We start from the raw sequence: 11,077 nt of genomic DNA on the forward strand, positions 1-11,077 counted from the left end.
TTCCTCTGGCCTGTAGTGCTGTTTATCCATCCAGATTGTTTTGGTGTGAGTTTTGGAGATACTGGCCATAGAGATGTTTATTGCTGTTTCTCTTGAATATATTGGTACTAAATGGCACTCAGCTTGAGGTGCTCAAAGCAGCAAAAAGACACATGTGAAAAACTCTTTCCAGAAATCATGACCCGGTTGCTCAGGATAACCTCACAACAAGGTCTGTAGATTATCTCGAGTAACCAGGTCATGATTTCTGGAAAGAAACATTGTTCTTGAGGGTTTTTTTTTATTGCTTTGAGCACCACACACTGATTGCCATTCAGTTCCATTATATTGCAGAGGCAGACATCTGTACGACCTTTATCTCCAAAACTCTGTCACACGCAACCAAACACAACAAAAAAATCTAGATGGATGAATTACACTACAGGCCAGAGGAGAAATATGTATTTTTGATTTCGGGTTGAACTGTCCCTTTAGCATCATATGAGCACAGACATTAAAAGGAGAAAGGGAAGTGTGACTGTGCCAGGATAATTTTCCATGGTTGTAAGGTACATTTTGTGCCTCAGAATATTTAAAACTTTGTGTGGATATTTAATCTCCTTTTACAGAGATAGTAGACTTGGTTTGTACAGCCTGAGATTAGTTTTGCTCTTGTTTAAACTTGTTCATGACTGATCATGGTCTTTGACATTGTAGTTTTTGAAAATGTGACTGTGAACAGTTCAAAGACCCTATTCTGTTCTTAAAGGAATTTCTGTAAGATTTTTTGCTTAAAAACAAAATACCTTAATGATCATTTGATCAGCAAAATTGCTTCCAGTGAACTTTCTGTCACATTAACCCTTACCCAATGCCAAAAGCACAAATCGCCCTTAATGTTTACCATTTTTTACTGGATTCAATTCCTTTACCTGAAGCCTTACTTCAGGCTTTAGGAGGACACAATGTCTTCTTTTCTGTGTCTGTAGCTGAACACCCAGTGATTAAAGGGTTATTCGTCTCCATGCAGGCATCATTAAATGCCTGCAGTACTGTGCCAGGCCCAGACAGAGGCAGTGTTTATCAGTCATGCAGCTGACTGACCCTCTGGCCTGTTGGGATGCTGGGCTCGTAGCTCAGCTGGCTGCTACGTACCGGCCCGTGACGACCTGCTTGTCTGCCTACCTGTCTGCCTCCTACATGCCTGCCTGTATCCGTCTTCCTACCTGTTTGCCAGTCTCTAACTGACAGCCTCTCTGTCTTCCTGTCAGACTACTCGCCTGGGTGTCTCAGTGCTGCCTCTGTGGACGTCTCCCTCCTCCTGTCCAGTTACATTTTTTTTTTTTTTTTGCATTTTCCTCGTGCCTGTCAGTCTAACTGCAGCTGCTGCCAGGCTGTCAGTCTCTCCTCCTCTCTGGTCGTCTTTTGTCATTCTGTCTGCCCAGTTGCCTGTCTGCCTTGTCTGGCTTCCCAGCTGAGGGATGTCTGGATAGGTGCCGGATAACAAGGACCCCGCAGACCCACCGCTCAAACACAAGAAAGGAGGCAGGGAGGGAGAGGGAGAGAAAAAGGAGGAGGAGGAGGCTGTGACAGATGAAAGGAGAGATAAATGGAGAAAAAAGAAGAGAGGAATAAGAAGCGAGCACATACAGTAAGAGAGGGTGTGGAGAGAGAAGGTGAGGCATGAGATAGACGTACATTAAGAGGAACAGAGGGAGACGACGAAGCAAGCAGATGGATAGGTGGGAAATCGAGTAAAAGAAGTAGTGAGATGAGAGATGGGGAGACAGAGAGCGACGAGACATGCTGCTTATTAAGAGGCTTACACTGTTTCTGTATTGAATTAACACGCAGACGCACTGTTAGTCTGAGGAGCAGAGCTGTGTGTCTATAGGGACTTGCACAAAAACACACATACACACACACTCTGTCTCTAACACCTTCTCATAAGCACGCACACCCACACGAGCAGTCATGTAGTGTCTCTGCACACAATCATTGTGATGAGACCTGGATCTGAATTACAGATGAGGCTGCCTAGTGTAAAGTGCTTTAGTCAGAGTTACAAATTTACAACTCATTTGTATAATACATAACCTTGACTGTAGTTAATCTCATAAGTCAACCTGGGCCTATTGTGACTCTTTGTGAATAATGCTTTTCTCCTCTGACACCATTTAAAATGAATATTCAGAGCCACAATGGGCATGAAATAAAGCTACACATTAAAGTCATTAATTGAGTTATGAATCCTGTGTAGGGCTTAAACAGTTAATCTAATAAAAGATAGAAAGGCAGGTGACAGAAAATAAATTGCGTACTATTTTGATAATCAATTGCTGTCTGTTTCCAGATTCTCAAACGTGAGGATTTTCTGCTTTTCTATATCATTGTAAATTGAATATCTTTCTCAGAACGATGAATATCACGTTTCATAGGGATGCGCAGATTAGTTGGCTGCCAATCATTGTTTCCTGATATTAAGTAAAAATATGTGATTGGGAGAGCGAGATTGTTTTCTAGCTGCTGATTTCAAAAAAGCTTCAGCCAATTCTCAGCTGAGATGGTGTCATTGTCACATACTAACTAAACAAAAGAAGCAGTTCATTCCCAAAATGATGACATGTATGTAAGTCACTCCATGTTGCCTTAAAATCCTGAAAAAAAAAAAAAAAAGCCACATGCCAGTGCCTCCACCTGTAAGTAGAATGAATCCAAATCATGCTGTCCAGACTTGTTCAAGTTGATTGCGCCCCTGATTTTAGTTTTTAACAACTATAGTGAAACATCCAAGTCTCAACTAAGTCACAACTAATTCTCATTTATCTCATCGTATGCTTAATGCTTCCAAAAAATTTGGAGGTAACTCACTACTACACCTGTGGTTAAACACTCCCAAGTAGGGTTGCAGCTAAAAATATCCATAATATATAAATACTTTTAAAGAGCAACGGTAAATATACAAAAGAGAAAATCAACAAGTCTCTCAAAATGAAAAACTATTTGGTTTCCTTTTTAGAAAAATAAACATTTTTAAAACACTACATGGTATAATGCTAATACAAACTGTATTATAGTATACTGTAGTTATATATATTAATTATACACTATAGAGTATAGCCCAATAATACTACACTTTAGTCTCACTCAAGGTCCTGCACACACTGATGTGATTATTATACATCACCAGTAATATCCAATCAGCACTGACAGCTGTGTCACAGACAGGCCGAGACTGCAGGCTGCTCCGGTGAGTGAGAGGAGCTGTGTGAAAGCAACTGCTTTTAAATCAGTCAGTCCTCCTTTTGTTTTTTGTAAGACTCAGAGTAAAATGCATCACATATCGGTCTTGTCTTTTCACTGCGACTCTGCATCCAGATTTAGGGAAATATCGCTTTAATGATTAACACAGAGTACATACTGTTGTGGGTGGCACGGTGGTGCAGTGGATAGTGCTGCTGCCTCACTGAGGTTCTGAGATTAAATCCCCTGGAGGGGGGCTGGGGAGTTTGTGGCAGGGGCAGGACCTTTCTGTGCAGAGTTTGCATGTTCTCCTCATGTCCGCGTTTTTTCTTGGTACTCTGGCTCCCAAAGACCTGCAGCATCATAGGTTAAATGATAACTTTAAATTGCCCGTAGGTGTGAGTGGTTGTTTGTCTCTATGTGCCTGCAATGAATTTGTAACTTGTCAACCTGCCAGGTTACAGACAATGGATGAATGGATACATACTGTTGCACCGCTGCTGTGCTGTTTATAGTTATATGGATTAAATGAAGCTTAGATGATTTTTACCCATTGAGTTACTCAAGTTTCTCAAGGGATCGTTTCAGCCCTACTCTCAAGTGTGCCGCTGAAAGCAACAACTGCGGGCATCTGTGTGGTGTAGTCCTGCCTCCTACCTCGCTCACTGGCCAAGAGCTAAGCATCCAGTCAGGGTTGAAGGCCACAAAAACATGATCGGGGCATCCTCAGTTTTTCTCCATTGGTCCATCAGAAAATGCCACTTAAACACATAACCCTGGACTCAAAGGAAGAAATTGTGATGGACATTTTTACTATTTTCTGACATTTTGTGGACTAAATGAGCAATTGATTGGTCCAATTAAATAACAGATAAACAATAATAAGAGTAATGATTGGGTGGGTTCTCATCCTGTGCAGATGATGTGTGAGATGCAGTGAATTAAGCTCGTGCACAAAAACAGGTGTTATTCTTTAAATCTTTAAAAATATCCAAAACATGTTTAGCTGAACGCCCTCTGACTTTTATTCAGTGTAGAGTCATTGCTCATAGCATTAGCCTACGTGCTATTTGCTGAGCTTGTAATTCTATGTTTGCGTGCGTGTATGAAAGAGCTGGAAAGGAAGAGGAGGGGTGGGGTATCAGCCTCTCTGTGTCTTTGATCAGCAGGGCAGAACCCAGAATCCTCATTCTCCACATTGCTCTGTGGAGCGATAAGAGGAGTTGTAGCTAGCTAGCTTACACCTCCCACGCCCATTTCTACAACACACAAACACACACATACACACACTTGCACTGTGCACACCATACATCACCCAGGAATCTGCCCTTTTAAAGATGAATTACATTCTCTTTCCTGTCTCTGTCTGCCTCTCCCTTTTTCTCACTCTCACACACACACACACACACACATACACACAATCTACAAATTGAACAGGCTGACGATATCCAAGGTTCTCCAGCTCTCCTGCCATCCATTCAGAAAAATGTAACCTTTTTTCCACCCTCCCTCCCCTCGTGTCTCGTCTGTCTCGGCCCATGTGTTGTCTTTCCATGCCTTTTGTAGCTGTGGTCAGTGGAGCCATCTTTGCAGCTGCATCCACAGTTATAACTAGCTTTCCGTACGGGAAGGCCCGTCGGACAGCACATAACAAAGGAATGTGACCTGACTGTCACAGCTGATGGAGATATCTGCAGCCTTGTGTGTAAATTTGCACCCTAGCAGCAGTAACCGGTGGTGGAGTTCAGCTGTTTCTTCCTTTATTACAGTTTTGGCTAATTGTCTTGTGATATAAGTCTGGTTTTGTAGTATGAAAGCATTTCTCACAGTGAGCCCTCCCCACCACCTTTATCTACCTCTTAACACGTGGTTCAAAGTCAAAATCGTGGGAGGCAGTGTGGGAATGATGCCTGTAAAAATACATTTTTTGGAGATGAGAAGCTGCACCTTTCATTTAGCGATGACATGCAGAGTCATACATTGAAATATGTTTTTTGGCCATCTGCTGTTTTGGGATGCTGCCAGGATTTTGTGGTGCCACTTTCTCCAAAAGCTGTCCTGTCATTCACACAGATTCAAATCAGTGGCTGCTGGCACACCACATATGTTTGTTTAGTTAAATTTTCTTTAAGAGTCACTTCTTTCAGGATGACATGCAGAGGAGTTTACTAATATGGAGGCTTCCCACAGTCATGGAAAACCTGGAGAAGTCGTGGATTTTTGTTGTGTGAGTGTAATGAAATTAATTCTGACAGAAATCTACCGTGGATAACCTTCCACAAAATGTAACGTAGCAGCAAATTTATTTTCCGTAACTGTTGATGTAACAGTTGCTGTTGTGTTGATGCATAACACGTAGTGCTGCAATTACTTATTATTGTCATTATTGATTAATGTGCTGATTGTTTTCACAATTAATAAATTTTTTCAGTCGTAAAATGTCAAAAAATTGTGAAAAATCCTCATTACAATTTCCCAGAGCCCAAAGCAGCATCCTCAAATTGTTTCTTTTGTCTAACCAGCAGTTGAAAATCCAAAGGCTCTTCATTTACTATCATAAATGACAAAAAAGCAGCAAATCCTTATGTTTAAGAATTTGGAACCAACAAATGTTTGACATTTTCGCTTGAAAAATATCAATTAATCAAATGTCAAAGTAGCTGGCAATTTTCTTTTCATCAGCTTATTGATTAATCAACTTGCCGTTGCAGCTTTAGTGATAACATTTTGTTTACTATCACATATGTTTCTTCATTTTCTCCATCCAACCCGTCTCCCTCCCTGTATGTCAGCTAGCTGAAATGATGGTTGAATGATGCCAGGCAAGTCTACATTTCATATTTCATGAATATCTGACCAATACAAACTTTGGTTCAAACCCGAACCAGAGGATGACCAACATGCAAGATGTAAGCTTTGCAAAACAAGATTCAATATTGGCAATATGGGGGAGTCATGCTAAAGGAACAAGGTACATCCATCATGAGAAGACCGTGAGAGATGTCCTCCCAATCCAGGTGTTTATCAGCTAAATAAAAACCACAATGAGACTGGCAATGGTCTGCCTCCAACCAGAGCCTAGTTGCTGCAGCTATACAAAGCACTTTTAAAGTAAAACCATGAATATGGACACAGGCAACTATTAGAGATTGAGAAAGGTTTTGAAACATTTGGAGTAAAGCATGTTAGTTGCCATCTATTTTGATAAAAGTGAATTGCTTCAGTCATTTTTCCAGCAAAAAATGTCAAACATTTGCTGGTTCCAGCCTCTTAAATGTGATGATTTGCTGCTTTTCTTGGTCATTAATGATAGTAAATGAAGAGCTTTTGGATTTTGGATTGTTTGAATTTGAAATTTTATGGACTAAACAATTAATCGAGTTAATCATTAAAATAATTGGCAGATTAATTGATAATAAAAATAAGTTAGTTGCAGCCCTAGTACATTAACAGAAACAACTGAAACAATTAGATGATAAATTGATCACTTGATTGATATAAGATCAATCAGCTTTTGATTCAGTAATTTTTTAAGCAAAAAATGCCAAAAATTCTCTATTTTCAGCTTCTCAAATGTGAACTTTTGCTTGGTCTTTTATAATAATTAGCTGAATACTTGTTGTCTCTGGACTGTTAGTTCGAACAAAACAAGCATTTTGAATGCAGCAACTCGGAGTTTGGAAAATTGTAATTGGGCATTGGGCAACCCTGTTGATAAAATAACTAAAAACATGTTTGGTCATTGGTTTCAGCATCTAAGTATGAGTTTCTGCTTCTCTCTGATTGTAAACTGAATAGCTTGTCACACAAAATTTTAAGACATTAGGAAATGATGATGAGCGTTTTTAACTCTTTTATTGACCATCCTGTCATCAATCGTGAAATTAAATTTTACTTACAGCCCTGTTTCAAACAATTTATTGATTAATCTGGAAAAAAAATAGCTGATTAATTAATTATGAAAATAATAGCTGGCTACAGGAGTAATTTGATTGATATTTTGTTTCTGTCATGTAATTTCTTGATGGGTCACAGCTAATTATTGTTGAGATCTTCCATCAGTTCCACTTTGTTATCTCTAACCGAATGTGACTATGTGTGTAATTTGCAGAATTTCCTGAATGATCCATGATATTCGTCTTAATTTATTCGCACTGTTAAGGATTGGCTCCTGCCTATTCACTCTATTTCACTCGGGCAAATGTCCAGTTTACCCAAATCCTCCTCTCATCATGAATAAATCACCTTCTAGCCGTACATCATCAGTGCGTTTAAAGAGGGAAAAGATCCCCCACATACTAATTAACCTGGGCATGTTTTGTCATGATCCCTGTCAAAGACTCCTCTTAACGCGGTACACTTGACGTAAAACAGAGTTGCCTTCCGATGCATTCTGGCACGGCGCGGGCAGAAAAATGGGCATCTGGTGGAACGGCACCTCTGTGCTCGTGGCGGTGTAACCTGGCACCGGCTGCAGAGAGATGGCAGCAGGATGGCAGCATAGCAGGCAGACAAACAGAGGGAGCGGGCACCGTATCCAGGACGAGCAAGGTCGCCGGCAGGTTGATTGAGTGCTTGTAGGAGTGGGTGACCTCCTTCGCTTCCCCTCAGTGGCAGAAGAGAGGAGGAGGAGGGAGTTAAGAGCTTGTATCGCTGCTGTCTGTCCCACTTTCTCGCTTTCTTTCTCCATCTCTGTCCCTGTGGTCACATTTGCACAGACATTCTCCCATACGGTCACATATTTATACTGTGCATTACAGTATATGACCATATACACTCGTCAGGATACAATTAAATCCTCTCTTTTTGTGCATTTCTATATACAGTGTATATGTTGAGTGTTTTTTGGCATGCCTACACACCACATATGAACATCCTGGACCTTGACCATGTTCATTATATAGCATCAAAGCAACGCCCTGTAATTAAGAGCCTACATTAAGTCTGTGACTTTCTCTTTGTCTCAGCCACCTTATCCATCTCAGCCTGCTCGTTTTTGTACAGGCCATATTATTGTGCATTAGCACAGCCATGGTTGCCGCGCAGCATTGATCACACTTAATCACTGTGACAGATGAGCAGGTTGGTGAGTCAGCGGGCGCGCACGTCCATGTGTGTCAGGGGGGTCTACCGCTGAAATGTAACAGGCAGGCTTAAAACCTGGCCATCGTGTGCAAATGTGAAAAGCACAGCAGGGCTGACCTGTGGAGGGCAGAGAGGAGGAGGAAGAGGAAGGTGAGGATTTAAAGGAGTAGTTCAACATTTTGTGGCATAAGCTTATTCACTTTATTGGCAAGAGTTAGGCAAAAGATTGATATCAGATATATTAAACCTGCAGTGCAAGACTGTATAACCATCTGTTATATAACAAGTTCACACACTGCTGATTAACCTCCAAGTAAGTGTTGTGAGTTTTTTAATCTGGTGTCGGTGATGACACTCCTGTTTTTCCTGTACTTTTCCAACTGTGAAAACTAATAAAGTGGAGAGGTGCTTTGTATTACACATTTAAATTCCTAATGTTACTGGTCGGACATAGGAAATGTAACCCCCCTTTTTTCAAATCAGGCCCTTTTAAAAAAGAAATATAATTGGCATGGCAAACATCATAAGTACACGTCAACACCATGTGTGTAATTACTGTCACTGCCAGAGGGAGAATAAAAGTTCCACACTACAGGTTTAGATGTCAAGCTATGGCAGCCAGTTAGCTTAGGTAAGCACAAAGACTTGAAACACATGGAAACAACTAGCCTAGCTTTGTCCAAATGTTACAAAATCTGCTTATCAGCATTTGTAAAGCTCAGTAATTAATACGTTATGTTTCATTTGTTTACTTGATACAAAATTCAAAGTGTAAAAATGACACAATGGCTGGATTCTATGTTAGGCAAATTTCTTTTTAACTTGGTGCAAGGGTTGGGCGATTGGACTTTCCATGCGGTAAAGTAAGGATTTATTTTGACCAAACCAGAGTTGGTGATTGTTGGAAGAGTGGATGGTTTTGGAGAATTTTACAGTTTTTCTCTCGAGTTTAAATGAAGTGTGTTTTCCGAGGCGTTAATGAACCAATTAAGTTTGTATTAGTTCAGTAAGAGAGAGAAACTTGAAATTTTAGCATATCGTCCAACTCTACTTGGAGCCAACCCAGGCTGTCTCTGTCCCCCAGTTTCCAGTCTTTATGCTAAGCTAAGCTGATCATCTGCTGGCTGTGGCTTCATACTGAGTACACAAATGAGAGAGTCATGTTGTTCTTATTGTCTAACTTACAGCATTTAAGTGATAAGCATGCCTCCCACACTGTCAGAAATTTCCTTCAAAGGCAAGATGAAATGAAAAATTCTTTCTTAACCCTTTTAGATCACTTCCCTGGTCACATTGTGCCCCGTTTAACAATCTTCTTCTCCTTCGACTTTCGGCTGCTCCCATTTGGAGTCACGACAGCGGATCATGTGCTGACGGACTGGACTCCCACTACAGTATGGATCCGCATATTTTATTAACATAGGCTTTTTACTCCAGATGCCTTTTCTGATGTAACCATCCCCATTAATTTATGAGGCTTAAGCCAACCAATCTGTGATATAGAAATGGGCAAACATCAGAGCTGCAGTATAGGTCACCTTCGTTTTAATAGATAGTGCAAACTAAAACATCAAAGTGCACATAAAATAAATGTTCTATGACATGGTTTCTGTCCTTTTAGGTAACTCTTATCACGCTCATTTTGTTTGTTTGTTCAATTGTTCATATTTCAAGTTTTTTAATAATCTGATGCTATGAAAAGGGGGTTTCATGCCATAGTTGACAGCTGAGCCCTGTATGGCTGTATGGATGGGAACTCAAAAGCTCAGCTCCAACTCTTACGACTACTGCGTAGACGCTGGCTCCAGATGACATCACCACTGCAAGATAGCAGCACTCATATCAAGTGGGGACGCATTGTCCATCTTTATTATGTCAGTGGTTTTAACTAGGGATGTAATGATACATTCAACTCACGATTCAATACGATTTCCGATACTGGCTTCACAATACGATTTTTTCATGATTTTTTTTTTTCACAGAATGAGTTTGCAGACAAATTATGACTGAAAAATATTCCTGTAGTTATTTCTCAGACAAAAACACATGTCTGAGGTAGGGTGTAGCTGCAAAACACAAACTTTGCAATGAATGTATATTTAAAATATATATATATATTTAAATATATAAAAACTACAACATATATTTTCTCTTATCCTTAACAAATTATAGTGAACCCCTTTTAATTAATAATTAATTTAATTAATAAATATTTTTTATCTCTGACGTAGAGTAAACTGTGCAAAACAACCCATATGTCCTCTTCTTACAAGTGTAACTGAAATTATATTTTATCTTAAATAACAAAAAAATGAATAAAAATTAGATTTTTAAAACAAATCCCACATCAGTATAACTAAATGAATAATACAAATGAATGAATGAAACTAAGGCTTGCATGTTTTCCTAGTTTGAAAATCTGCTTGTCAGCGTGGATTGTCCTTTTTAAAGTTTCTTTGCTCAGGCGGTGTTGACTTGAACTTCTTACTATACTGCCAGGTGACATGCTGCATCATGTTGGTTGTGCTACTTGTGTAGGTCATCGCCGTCTTGTAATATTTGCACGCAGCCTTAATCTTACCTGTGATCTTCTCGCCCTCCTCCATCACAGCGGGATACACCCATCAGATGTGCCCAAATGCCCTCATTAATTCACCAGTGAATTTAGGCCGAACTTACAATAAGCTGATCAGAAAGTCGGCTTTCATCACCTTTAAGAAGCAGGTACGCCAGGAGCACAAGCGATGGCAGCATGACGGCGGATTTACCA

This window comes from Lutjanus erythropterus, chromosome 3 (assembly GCF_056507025.1).
Source record: "Lutjanus erythropterus isolate fLutEry1 chromosome 3, fLutEry1.hap2, whole genome shotgun sequence".
Lineage (NCBI taxonomy): Eukaryota > Metazoa > Chordata > Actinopteri > Lutjaniformes > Lutjanidae > Lutjanus > Lutjanus erythropterus.